Here is a 13,887-nt window from a genome sequence, read left to right on the forward strand (position 1 = left end):
TCAATGGAAATTTAGATAGGTGGTGTAGTGCCTACCCCTAGTCTACATTTTTCTAGTTACATTTCTGCTATCATTGCCAAACTCTTTAGGCCAAGTTTTATGTTTGATAATTAGTAGCATTATCTTGAGATTATTAGATATTGTTTCAGACTCAGTTGATATATGATGATTATTACAATGCTCTTAGATTATTGATGATGTGTAGTTAGATGGATTATGCTATGTCTTTTTTGATGGATACTTACCCCATATTGCATGTGTATGGTGTGCGTGTTTGTTTTCTTTATGTATGATGTTTATGAAATGGTTAAGGAAGGGAGTCGTAGTCACCTGCTAGTCGGGATCTACACGATGCACCACTTCCTGCCATTGCCTATTTAGCTTAGTATATATATTGTGTATGTACATGTGTGGATTTTATGCAGGTTGCAAGTACCAGGTATCGACTTCCCTGAATTGCCAGGATGAGCGTACCCTATCGCATTATCTCAATGGTAAGAGAGGGGAGATAAATTCTTAAGTCCAAATCCCAAACCTTTGAGTCATTCGTCCTAATTAACAATTAGGACAAGTATCTGAGTCTTCTACCTTTCGAATGCGTCGGATGACATTAATTCGTGATTTTGAACCCTTAGTTGAATTTTGTACGTGTTTAACTATGATGGGTTTTCGTATTTTTACTTTATGAGTTTTGGTGAATTTTCTGTTAATTAAGTCTAATTAAAAAGATTTAATTAATAATTTAATTTAATGGAAAATTATTTGTTATGTTAATATTTTATTTAATTAATTGAGTAATTAATTATATAAAAGAGTCATATAAAAAAAGAATTAAATTTGAGAATAAATCTATAAGTTTAAATTTGAACATGATAATATTTAATTAATTTAATAATTATATATATATATATATATTTGGAGTGCATTTTTAAATAAATGCTAAATAATAATATTATTAAAATTAATAGATAGTTATCAAAATTATTGTTCAAAAATAAATTTAGAAGTGGGAAAAGAAAATTAAATTATTAAAAGTTTTATGATTGCATAATGCATGCATGAGATTAAATTAAATAAATCAATTTAAAAGAGGTCAAGTAAAGATTAAATAAATAAATTTAATGGATTATTGTATGTGCATGGAAAAGATAAAAGAAAGATAAATGAAAGTTAATAAAGAGTTAAAAAGGTGTGAGCAAAGAGTTCTCTGAGGGGAATGCACAATTAGTGCCCCGATTTTAGGGAGAGAACTCCTTTATCACAATTGGGGGTTCATTTTTGAGGAGGCTGGAAATTTTGGAGGAGAAGAAGGAAAATTGCAGAGAAGGAGAAAGTTCTGAAAGGGGAATTGTTTTCTACAAATTTTTGGAGATAGCAAATTAGCATCAGTGTCCAGGTAGACGCTTGTGAAGATTTGCATAATTCAAATATGTTCTTTAATTCCTGTCTTCTTCATGTTTGCTAAATGATTGTTTGGATAAATTCTGGTAAAGAATATATATCATGCTTGTGAATTATGGATATTGGAGAATTATTCTGTACATGGAATGTTTTGATGGTTCAATATAATTTCTCCCCAATAGATTGTAAATGGTGAAAACTTATTGGAAAGGGTAGAAATCTTATTGGAAAATCTTCTTTAAAATATTGATAAGAAAATAAAGATTGGGTGCCAAGTATTTGTCTTTTAGATTCAATTCTGAATTCTGGCAAATATATATATATATATATATATATATATATATATATATATATATGTTAATTTTTAGAAATAATAATAAGAAAAAAAATAAAAAAATCATTCTTTTTAGTTTTGTTTAATAAACGATTTTAATATAGTTGTTATTTAAATTTAATTAATAAATATTAATTATTTAAAAATGAAAATAATAATGATAAATAAATAATAGTAAACTTGAAAAGCAATATAATAATATTTATTTTAGAGAATTGATCATGGGGTAAATATTCGTTTATACTTAAGTTAACATTGGAATTTACTAAGGAAAACGATGAAAGTATTCCATCACTTGTTAGTAAACTTGAAAATGGAAATTCAAACCCCACATTCAACTTAAAACTGAAAACATGTGCTTGTACCTTGTTTTTCCTTATACTCTATGCTATTTTGGGATTTTTGGGGTTGACTAGAGTGTTGACCAGTTATAGGACGTCTACCAGAGGCTTGGGGGTTTTTGAGTGTGGTATCATGTTGACTCGACCTTGATCATTATTGCTCAACCATGTATGCGATGGCATGTTTATGATGAGTATAGTTGTTTTGTTGAATATTATGTTTTTAGTGTCTTGGTGAAATAGTGGAATGTATGCTATGAGATACCTGAATAACCATTATGAGTCATTGATAAGTATTGTTGGATTATTGCCGATTGCTTGTTGAGAACCGATGAATACTTTGATTTATCTTGTTGCTTTCTAGTTGCTCGTAGAGAACTGATGTGATTACTATGATTATCTTTTTTGATGCTTTCCAGTCACTTGTATAGGACTGAGGTGATTTTGCTATGATTATGTGATTTGTGATTTCATGAGCTTAGGGTAGGTTATCTTTATGCAGTGTCGGGAAGTGGCTTGCAATGGGGGTCGGGGACCCTAAGTGGTCCTGGGGGTAACCCATTGTAAGTTGTTTAATAAGTGATAACTTTACACTTAATACTAAGTTAAATGAACCTAATAAGAGATAATTGTATGTTCTCGCCCATGCCATGAGTGTTATTACAAACTAGGATGGGAGTAGAGAGAACGCTTGGTTATGACCTTGCATTCCATAGTATGCCTTGTCAGTGCGAGAGGATACTAGTGGCCGTAGGGATCACTAGGGACCAGGGAGTCCTAAGGGACTGCTTGGGTAATTTCGAACGTGATTTGTGCGATGACACTTTCCCGCTTACATAGTAGATACCTACGTGTCTTTGTGGTGCCTCTGGGTTTAGATGTTGATCTATTTTAGGAACCTTTGAGTTAGCATACTTATAGGATTTCTTGGACTTAGAGAGTATTTATGTTATATGTTTTGTTATCCTATTTGGGACTTGAGACTATCTCCTCAGTGCGGTGGGAGTGGACCATTTAGGTTCCACGTGGTCGGGTGGTAGTGCTTTTTACTCTTACCATTGAGATCCGTCCGAGACACCGTGGCTGGAGTATTCCTGTTGGCATATACCTTCATTCTGTTCGTGGATCATTATGATAGATGGTTATATTATATGTTGGATGTTGTATCATTTTATGATGGATGTATATCTCTTGATGTATGGATTTATTATGTATGATGAATGGTTTCATTGATTTTATTGCACGTGTATCATGGATCCAAAGAGGATGATGTATATTTATCTTGCTTATGTATATTCTTTTAAGCCTTTCATACCCTGTGACATGTATAGTGGACGAATGAGCATTCCGAATTAATTTGCCAAGAGGCATTCAAAACAATTGTATATTTTATGGACATTGGACTTTTCATTATTCTTTCATGAGGATGTATTAAATGATGAACTTAGTTTTAAGATTAGATTTTAAATGTGATTCAACGTCATGGGATCTTTAAGGAATACAACCTGTTATGTATGTTATTGCTTCCGCTACTTTGTGTTTGATGTGTATGTTATATATATATATATATATATATATATAAAATGTTATCAAACTTAGTCAAACTTTAGGTTATTTCTTTTGGATCCCTTGGCGGGGCGTTACATCTGGTATTAGAGCCCGAGTTTCTACATTGGGAGCTCTGGGTATATTGGAACGCCACTAGTGTTAACTAGTTGAACAAGAGCGAAAACCTTAAACTATTATGTGTATCTCTTTCAAACTGAAACTTGAAACTAGTTGAACTGAAACATGATGTGAACTATTAGTTGCATTTTTTTTCATACTTCAACACTAAGACTTTAAACTGAAAATGACACTTTTACTGTTTGAAAAATGTGTGTCATTTATATATAGGATTTACAACCTTATGCATTATGGTTGTTATAGTATTTTGTATCTTGGATATTATTGAAGGATGGTATCTAGGACGAGATCTTCCGTTAGAGGCCGTAGCCTTGGCCATGGCAGAGGCCGTGGACGAGGCAGAGATATCAGTGTTCATGAGTTTATCCACGAGAGCCCCATTCAGGAAGAGAATCGGGAAGAGCATGTCAGTGAGCATCAGGAAGAGAACCACAGAGAGGATCATGCTGACTCTGAGGAAGTAGATCTGAGGCAAATGATGCAAACCATCATTGATCGCCTACCTCCTATTCATGAGTAGGACAAAGCACACCAGGAAGGACATGAGCATAGACACAGGTCTAGGAGCCCTCAGAGGGATCGACATAGATCCATTGTATCTTCTCAGATGAAGGACCTTCAGAGGTCCAAGATCAAGCCCTTTAATGGGCAAGGTTCTGGTTATGTAGCTGAGCAGTGGCTTATTGCCCTTGACAAAATTTTTGCTATGCAGGACTTTGACAGTAATGTCAAAGCGAGGTTTGCCATTACCAACCTGGAGTTATTTGGGGCCACCTGGTGGACTATTGAGGAAAAGAAGTTGGGCATTAACATGGGTAGTGTCACTTGGGAGATTCTCTTGGAAAGCTTTCATGAGCGATTCCTACCAGAGGAATGGAAGCAGCATAGAGCAGATGAGTTCCATAACCTGAGGCAGTACGCTATGACTGTTGTAGAGTATGAGCGCAAGTTCTATGAGCTCATACCCTTTTCGGGATTCAGTGACAACCCAACACAATCGGCACAACATTTCATTCGAGGCTTGAACAACCGTTTTGTTGGGGGTGTTAAGGTATTTGAGCCTAAAACCCTCAAGGATGTGATACATCGAGCTATCCTTGTAGAGCAGAGTGTCAACCTTGGACAGGGGGGTTTTGTGGGAGCGCCTACTACAACAAGATCTAAGGGCAACCACAAATCTAGTGGAAATAGGAAGCCTCCCTTCCCTAAGGGGAATCAGTCTCAGAAGCAGTCTCAGCAGCAGAAGGGATCTCACCCTCAGGCACAGAGTGGTGTTGGTGGTTCTAACTCTAGGAACAATCGCAATGCTCAACGTAATAAACGGAATCAACAGGCTCAACCTGCACAGAGCAGCCAGTCTTTTGCTAGCAGGGATAACCACCAGCAGTCGAATGCACCACCTATAGGGAGAGGATTTGGTAGGGGCACCGAATGTTAATTGTGTGGACAGATTGGTCACATTGTAGCGTACTGTCCACAGCGAGCATCTCAGTATTCAGGACCTAGGCCAGCAGCATCTGAGCCTACAGTCGGAGATGCAGGTAGATCTCATAGAGTATTTGCAACGGTGGATCACCGTCAGGAAGACCATTAGGGGATAGTAGTTGAGACTACAGGAGCTATCTGAGGTACATCTCTCTCTGTATTATTTGATTCAAGTGCTACAAATTCTTTTATTTCTTCATCTCTAGTTGTTAAGTGTAAGCTGGAGTCGGTTAAGCAAGATCATGGTTGGCAAGTGGAACTAGCCTCAGGCACTAAAGTTTCCACAGATTCTGTAGTTCATAAGTGTGGACTTAGCATCGGAGGGTTTGAGACTTCAATTGACCTTCGAGTTATTCCTCTTGGCTCCTACGATGTGGTCTTAGGTATGGATTGGCTTGGCTCTCATAGGGCTAGTATAGACTGCAGACAGAAGACCATTATGTGTCAAGATGACCAAGGGAAGGATGTCGAGATTGTGGGGATACCGAGACCTATATCTCTATGGATGATCTCTGCTATGCAATTAAAGCATAGCTTTCGTAAGGGATGTCAGGTATTTTCTGTTACGGTAAATGAGCTAGATGAAGAAGACTCTACGAGGAAGATCCTAGATCACCCTATTTTACAAGAGTATGCAGATGTCTTTCCGAGTGAGATTCCAGGCATGCCTCCGAAGAGAGACATTGATTTTAGCATTGAGCTCACTCCAGGAGCGGAACCTATCTCTAGAGCTCCTTACCGTATGACCACTCAGGAGTTAAGTGAGTTGCGTTTGCAGTTAGAGGAACTTTTGGCCAAGGGTAGTATTCGACCTAGTGTATCACCATGGGGAGCTCCAGTGCTCTTCGTGAAGAAGAAGGATGGTTCTTTGCGCCTTTGCATTGATTACAAATAGTTGAACAAGGTGACAATAAAGAACAAGTATCCTTTACCAAGAATTGATGATTTATTTGATTAGATCAAGGGAGCTACAGTGTTCTCCAAGATTGACCTTAAGTCAGGATACCATCAACTTCGCATCAGGGAAGCTGATATTCATAAGACCGCCTTTCGAACTTGCCATGGACATTATGAGTTCATAGTGGTACCCTTTGGGCTGACGAATGCTCCATTAGTTTTCATGTGCTTGATGAATGGGGTGCTCTGTTCTTATCTTGATAGATTTGTTCTTGTGTTCCTCGATGATATACTGATATATTCTGAGTCCCAGAAGGAACATGAGGAACATTTGAGTTTGGTTTTACAGTGCTTGAGAGATAATCAACTTTATGCCAATGCAGCAAAGTGTGATTTCTTTTAATCAGAGATATAATATTTAGGACATGTTATTTCAGGTGAAGGTATCTCTGTAGACCTGCGAACATCCAGGCAATAGTAGATTGGCCTGCACCCACTACTGTGTCGGAGATTCGTAGTTTCATGGGTCTAGCTGGTTATTATTATAGATTTGTCCAAAACTTCTCCAGAATAGCACATCCTATTACCTCCCTTCAAAGGAAAGGAAAGAAGTTTCTTTGGACAGAAAAATTCTAAGAAGCATTTCAGAAGCTCAAAGAGCTTCTGACCAGTGCACCGATCTTAGCAGTACCTGATCCAGAAGGTGATTTCATGGTGTGTAAAGATGCTTCCCTTGAGGGGATTGGAGCAGTTCTGATGCAGAATGGTCGAGTGATTGCTTATGAATCACGCAAACTCAAGGATCATGAGTTGAATTATCCTACACATGACCTTGAGTTAGCAGCAGTAGTTCATGCCTTAGTGAGATGGAGACATTTCTTGTTGGGACACAGATTTGAACTACATAGTGATCATCGTAGTCTTCAGTACATATTCACGCAGCCTAATCTGAATGCTAGGCAAAGGCATTGGATGGAGTTTTTATGCGAGTATGACTTTGAGGTGAAGTATATCCAAGGGAAGGAGAACGTAGTAGCTGATGCTCTGAGTCGCAGGAGACATGTGATATCATCTATGACTCTTAGTGTTGATTTGAGGTGTCAGATACTTCAGGCACTCCCCACTGATTCATGGTATCAGGAGGTGTGCAGAGAGATAGATTCAAGGAGACCTTTGGAGGGTAAGTTTTCAGGCTATGTCCTAGAGTCAGATGGCCTTTTGAGACACTCAGGAAGGATCTATGTGCCGCTACTGGATGAGCTTCGCATATTGATCCTATCAGAGGCCCATCGTGCACCTTACTCAGCACATCCAGGTGTCAAGAAGATGCATGTAGACTTGCGACATTTATTCTATTGGTCCGAGATGAAGTGCGACATTGTTGATTTTGTGGCTAGATGTCTTGAGTGTCAGAGAGCCAAGGCAGAACACCAGCATCCGGCAGGACTTTTGCAACCGAATCTCATTCCTTCATGGAAGTGGGACATCATCTCTATGGACTTCATAGTAGGATTACCTATGAATTCTCATTGTCATGATGCTGTCATGGTCACCGTTGATCGGTTGACTAAGGTGGCACATTTTTCACCAATCAGGTCTTCCTACACTGTAGCTTCTGTAGCTAATGTCTTCATGCGCAACATCGTGAGACTACATGGTATTTCCTGAAAGATCATTTCGGATAGGGATCACGTTTTCACTTCCGCATTTTGGACATCACTACAGCATGATCTTGGAGCGCAGTTGAATTTCAGTTCAGCATATCACCCAGAGACAGATGGACAGAGAGAGAGAGTGAATCAGGTTCTTGAAGATATGTTGAGGATGTACGTGATGGATAGGCAGACTCATTGGAAGGACTATCTCTACCTAGTGGAGTTTGTTTACAACAACGGGTATCACAGTTCTATTGGCATGGAACCTTTCCAAGCCTTATATGGACGTCCTTGTCGTACACCTTTGAGTTGGGATAGTCTTGAGGATCGCATCTTGTTGGGTCTTGAGATGCTTCGTGACATGGAGCATCAGGTTGTGCATATCTGAGAGCACTCGACAAAGACACAAGATAGGCAGAAAAAGTATGCTAATGCACATAGGAAAGATAAGTAGTTTGTTGTGGGAGAGAAGGTTTTCTTGAGAGTACGTCCGTGGAAGAGTCTGATCCGTTATGGAAAGGGCTCGAAGCTAGCACCTCGCTTTGTGGGACCATTCAATATTCTTGAGAGGATTGGTCTAGTTGCCTATCGTCTTGCTTTACCGCCCAGCCTTGCTCGCATTCACGATGTTTTCCATGTTTCAGTACTTAGATAGTATATCCTTGATGTTGTACATATTCTTGATTGGAATGCATTGCAGGTAGAGGACGAGCAGCTGGCTTTGGAGCCAGTTCGTATTCTGGAGCAGCGGGAGTTGACCCTCAGGGGTTGAACCATAGAGCAGGTAAGGGTCCAATGGGACCCTACTGATGACTCTTCAGCTACTTGGGAGGATGCATCTAGATTACGAGATTTATATCCCTATTTGTTTGTAGGCTTCCAGGAGTAAGCCTAAGTCTAGGGGGGGTGGATATAGTGCCTGCCCCTAGTCTACATTTTTCTAATTACATTTATGCTATCATTGCCAAACTCTTTAGGCCAAGTTTTATGTTTGATAATTAGTAGCATTATCTTGAGATTATTAGATATTGTTTCAGACTCAGTTGATATATGATGATTATTACAATGCTCTTAAATTATTGATGGTGTGTAGTTAGATGGATTATCCTATGTCTTTTCTGATGGATACTTACCCCATACTGCATGTGTATGGTGTGCGTGTTTGTTTTCTTTATGTATGATGTTTATGATATGGTTAAGGAAGGGAGTCGTAGTCACCTACTAGTCGGGATCTACACGATGCACCACTTCTTACCATTGCCTATTTAGCTTAGTATATATATTGTGTATGTTCATGCATGGATTTTATGCAGGTTACAGGTACCGGGTATCGACTTCCTTGAATTGCCAGGATGAGCATACCCTATCGCATTATCTCAATGGTAAGAGAGGGGAGATAAATTCTTAAGTCCAAATCCCAAACCTTTGAGCCATTCGTCCTAATTAACAATTAGGACAAGTATCTGAGTCTTGTACCTTTCGAATGCGTCGGATGACGTTAATTCATGATTTTAAACCCTTAGTTGAATTTTGTATGTGTTCAACTATGATGGGTTTTCGTATTTTTACTTTATGAGTTTTGGTAAATTTTTTGTTAATTAAGTCTAATTAAAAAGATTTAATTAATAATTTAATTTAATGGAAAATTATTTGTTATGTTAATATTTTATTTAATTAATTGAGAAATTAATTATATAAAAGAGTCCTATAAAAAAAGAATTAAATTTGAGAATAAATCTATAAGTTTAAATTTGAACATGATAATATTTAATTAATTTAATAATTATATATATATATATATATATATATATATATATATATATATATATATATATATATATATTTGGGGTGCATTTTTAAATAAATGCTAAATAATATTATTATTAAAATTAATAGATAGTTATCAAAATTATTGTTCAAAAATAAATTTAGAAGTGGGAAAAGAAAATTAAATTATTAAAAGTTTTATGATTGCATAATGCGTGCATGAGATTAAATTAAATAAATCAATTTAAAAGAGGTCAAGTAAAGATTAAATAAATTAATTTAATGGATTATTGTATGTGCATGGAAAAGATAAAAGAAAGATAAATGAAAGTTAATAAAGAGTTAAAAAGGTGTGAGCAAAGAGTTCTCTGAGGGGAATGCACAATTAGTGCCCCGATTTTAGGGAGAGAACTCCTTTATCACAATTGGGGGTTCATTTTTGAGGAGGCTGGAAATTTTGGAGGAGAAGAAGGAAAATTGCAGAGAAGGAGAAAGTTCTGAAAGGGGAATTGTTTTCTACAGATTTCTGGAGATAGCAAATTAGCATCAGTGTCCAGGTAGACGTTTGTAAAGATTTGCATAATTCAAATACGTTCTTTAATTCCTGTCTTCTTCGTGTTTGCTAAATGATTGTTTGGATAAATTCTGGTAAAGAATATATATCATGCTTGTGAATTCTATATATTGGAGAATTATTCTGTACATGGAATGTTTTGATGGTTCAATATAATTTCTCCCCAATAGATTGTAAATGGTGAAAACTTATCGGAAAGGGTAGAAATCTTATTGGAAAATCTTCTTAAAAATATTGATAAGAAAATAAAGATTGGGTGCCAAGTATTTGTCTTTCAGATTCAATTCTGAATTCTGGCAAAAAAAAAAAATTAAAAAAATAAATAAATAAATAAATAAATAAATTAAAAAAAAAAAATATATATATATATATATATATAAAATTAAAACCCAATTCATCATATTGGAAGAAAGATTTTTTTTAGTTTTGCAAAAAAAAGAATGAATCATTTTTAAATTATAATATGGGGAGGGGCGGATTAAACCACCCCTGCCCCTGTCACGTCCTGCGTGACCCTACTGCGGTAGGCGACTGCTGGCGCAATCGTACCTGCTAACGCAGGCCGACTGTGACAGCAATCCCTGCGTCGCAGAGGGCCGTAGGCCTTAAAAAAAAGGGCCGGCGTTTTATTAAAAAACGCGAATCACGATTTAATTAATTGTTTTTTTGCGGTTAGTTTGTAATAAGAAAGGGAAATGGTTATATATATATATATATATATATATATATATATATATATATATATATGTTAATTTTTAGAAATAATAATAAGAAAAATAAAAATAAAAATCATTCTTTTTAGTTTTGTTTAATAAACGATTTTAATATAGTTGTTATTTAAATTTAATTAATAAATATTAATTATTTAAAAATGAAAATAATAATGATAAATAAATAATAGTAAACTTGAAAAGCAATATAATAATATTTATTTTAGAGAATTGATCATGGGGTAAATATTCGTTTATACTTAAGTTAATATTGGAATTTACTAAGGAAAACGATGAAAGTATTCCATCACTTGTTAGTAAACTCGAAAATGGAAACTGAAACCCCACATTCAACTTAAAACTGAAAACATGTGCTTGTACCTTGTTTTTCCTTATACTCTATGCTATTTTGAGATTTTTGGGGTTGATTAGAGTGTTGACCAGTTATAGGACGTCTACCAGAGGCTTGGGGTTTTTTGAGTGTGGTATCATGTTGACTCGACCTTGATCATTATTGCTCAACCATGTATGCGATGGCATGTTTATGATGAGTATAGTTGTTTTGTTGAATATTATGTTTTCAGTGTCTTGGTGAAATAGCGGAATGTATGCTATGAGATACTTGAATAACCATTATGAGTCATTGATAAGTATTGTTGGATTATTGCCGATTGCTTGTTGAGAACCGATGAATACTTTGATTTATCTTGTTGCTTTCCAGTAGCTCGTAGAGAACTGATGTGATTACTATGATTATCTTTTTTGATGCTTTCCAGTCACTTGTATAGGATTGAGGTGATTTTGCTATGATTATGTGATTTGTGATTTCATGAGCTTAGGGTAGGTTATCTTTATGTAGTGTCGGGAAGTGCCTTGCAATGGGGGCCGAGGACACTAAGTGGTCCTGGGGGTAACCCATTGTAAGTTGTTTAATAAGTGATAACTTTACACTTAATACTAACTTAAATGAACCTAATAAGAGATAATTGTATGTTCTCGCCCATGACATGAGTGCTATTATAGACTAGGATGGGAGTAGAGAGAACGCTTGGTTATGACCTTGCATTTCATAGTATGCCTTGTCAGTGTGAGAGGATACTAGTGGTCGCAGGGATTACTAGGGACCCAGGAGTCCTAAGGGACTGCTCGGGTAATTTCGAACGTGATTTGTCGATGACACTTTCCCACTTACATAGTAGATACCTATGTGTCTTTGTGGTGCCTCTGGGTTTAAATGTCGATCTATTTTAGGAACCTTTGAGTTAGCATACTTATAGGATTTCTTGGACTTAGAGAGTATTTATGTTATATGTTTTGTTATCCTATTTGGGACTTGAGACTATCTCCTCAACGCGGTGGGAGTGGACCATTTAGGTTCCACATGGTCGGGTGGTAGTGCTTTTTACTCTTACCATTGCGATCCGTCCGAGACACCGTGGCTGGAGTATTCCTGTTGGCATATACCTTCATTCTGTTCATGGATCATTATGATAGATGGTTATATTATATGTTGGATGTTGTATCATTTTATGATGGATATATATCTCTTGATGTATGGATTTATTATGTATGATGAATGGTTTCATTGATTTTATTGCACGTGTATCATGGATCCAAAGAGGATGATGTATATTTATCTTTCTTATGTATATTCTTTTAAGCCTTTCATACCCTGTGACATGTACAGTGGATGAATGAGCATTCTGAATTAATTTGCGAAGAGGCATTCAGAACAATTGTATATTTTATGGACATTGGACTTTTCATTATTCTTTCATGAGGATGTATTAAATGATGAACTTAGTTTTAAGATTAGATTTTAAATGTGATTCAACGTCGTGGGATCTTTAAGGAATACAACCTGTTATGTATGTTATTGCTTCTACTACTTTGTGTTTGATGTGTATGTTATATTTTCTTTAAAAAAAAAAAAAAATGCTATCAAACTTAGTCAAACTTTAGGTTATTTCTTTTGGATCCCTTGGTGAGGCGTTACAGGTGGTACCACCCTCACTTAAAGGTTCTTTACTTGAATCTCCATAATACTTGTTATAGGTGTTAGTCTGCGAAACACAAATTAAGGATTGTCCCTTGCTAGAATGCAATGGTCCACTAGTCTTAGAAGCCAAACTAGCTCCAACCGCAAAAAAAGACGAATGGACTAGTGTTGTGAAGAAAGTAAAAGGATCCACTATGACTAAGGCATGCTCTTTGCCTTAGGATAATGGACAACCTAGTTCAAGTCTGGCACCACAAGACTCTTCACTTCCTTTTCCCATGCCTCTGCCTATTTCAAACCCTAGTGCTCAAGGGATGATGGGCGTTCATAGCCCCAAATATCACCCCTCATGTATTTGAGCACCACAAGTACTTTTGATGATTTCATCCCAATCCCTTTATCATTCTCATAGCCTAGAAGGCTGTGACAAGGTATCTAATAATGGGGAGAAGATATAATGGGTCATCTCTATTAGAAACCCCTCATTTGATGCCTCCAGAATTTTGCATAACAACTTATCCTCTCTTGGGGACTAGGAAGACATGAAAGTTGTGTTACAATGAATTGTCTCTCATTGAATCTATGGGGGCTAATAGAGCTCCCTAGAAAATATTATGTTTGTGATACTAGGCATAAGCTTAGTAATCTTGATGTTTTGTGTCTTTAAGAAGTTAAAGTTGTCAGGTATCTTCTCAACTCAGCCTATCGTGTTATTTGGTCGGACAGTGCCTTATACGCTTCCCAGCATGAGGTTAGACAAGGTGGTGGTCACTCTTCTCTCTCCTTAATTACTTTCTTCAATTATTTCACATGGCCCTAACCCCATGCAAAGGATTGTTTGGATTTTGTTGTCTTTTTAGAATCATTCCTTTGGTATTGTCAACATTTATGGCCCCAATGATGTTGCTAAGTGTTCACACTTGTGGCATTGGTTGGTAGATCATTTGCCACTTGTCACTTGGTTTTTCTGTGGGGACTTCATTATGGTTGAGTTGGCCATTGATAAGGAAGGGCTTTTTCCTTTTCGATGGGCAGCTA

Source organism: Cupressus sempervirens, chromosome 6, assembly GCF_028749045.1.
Source record: "Cupressus sempervirens isolate cs-2001-9-10 chromosome 6, ASM2874904v1, whole genome shotgun sequence".
NCBI lineage: Eukaryota > Viridiplantae > Streptophyta > Pinopsida > Cupressales > Cupressaceae > Cupressus > Cupressus sempervirens.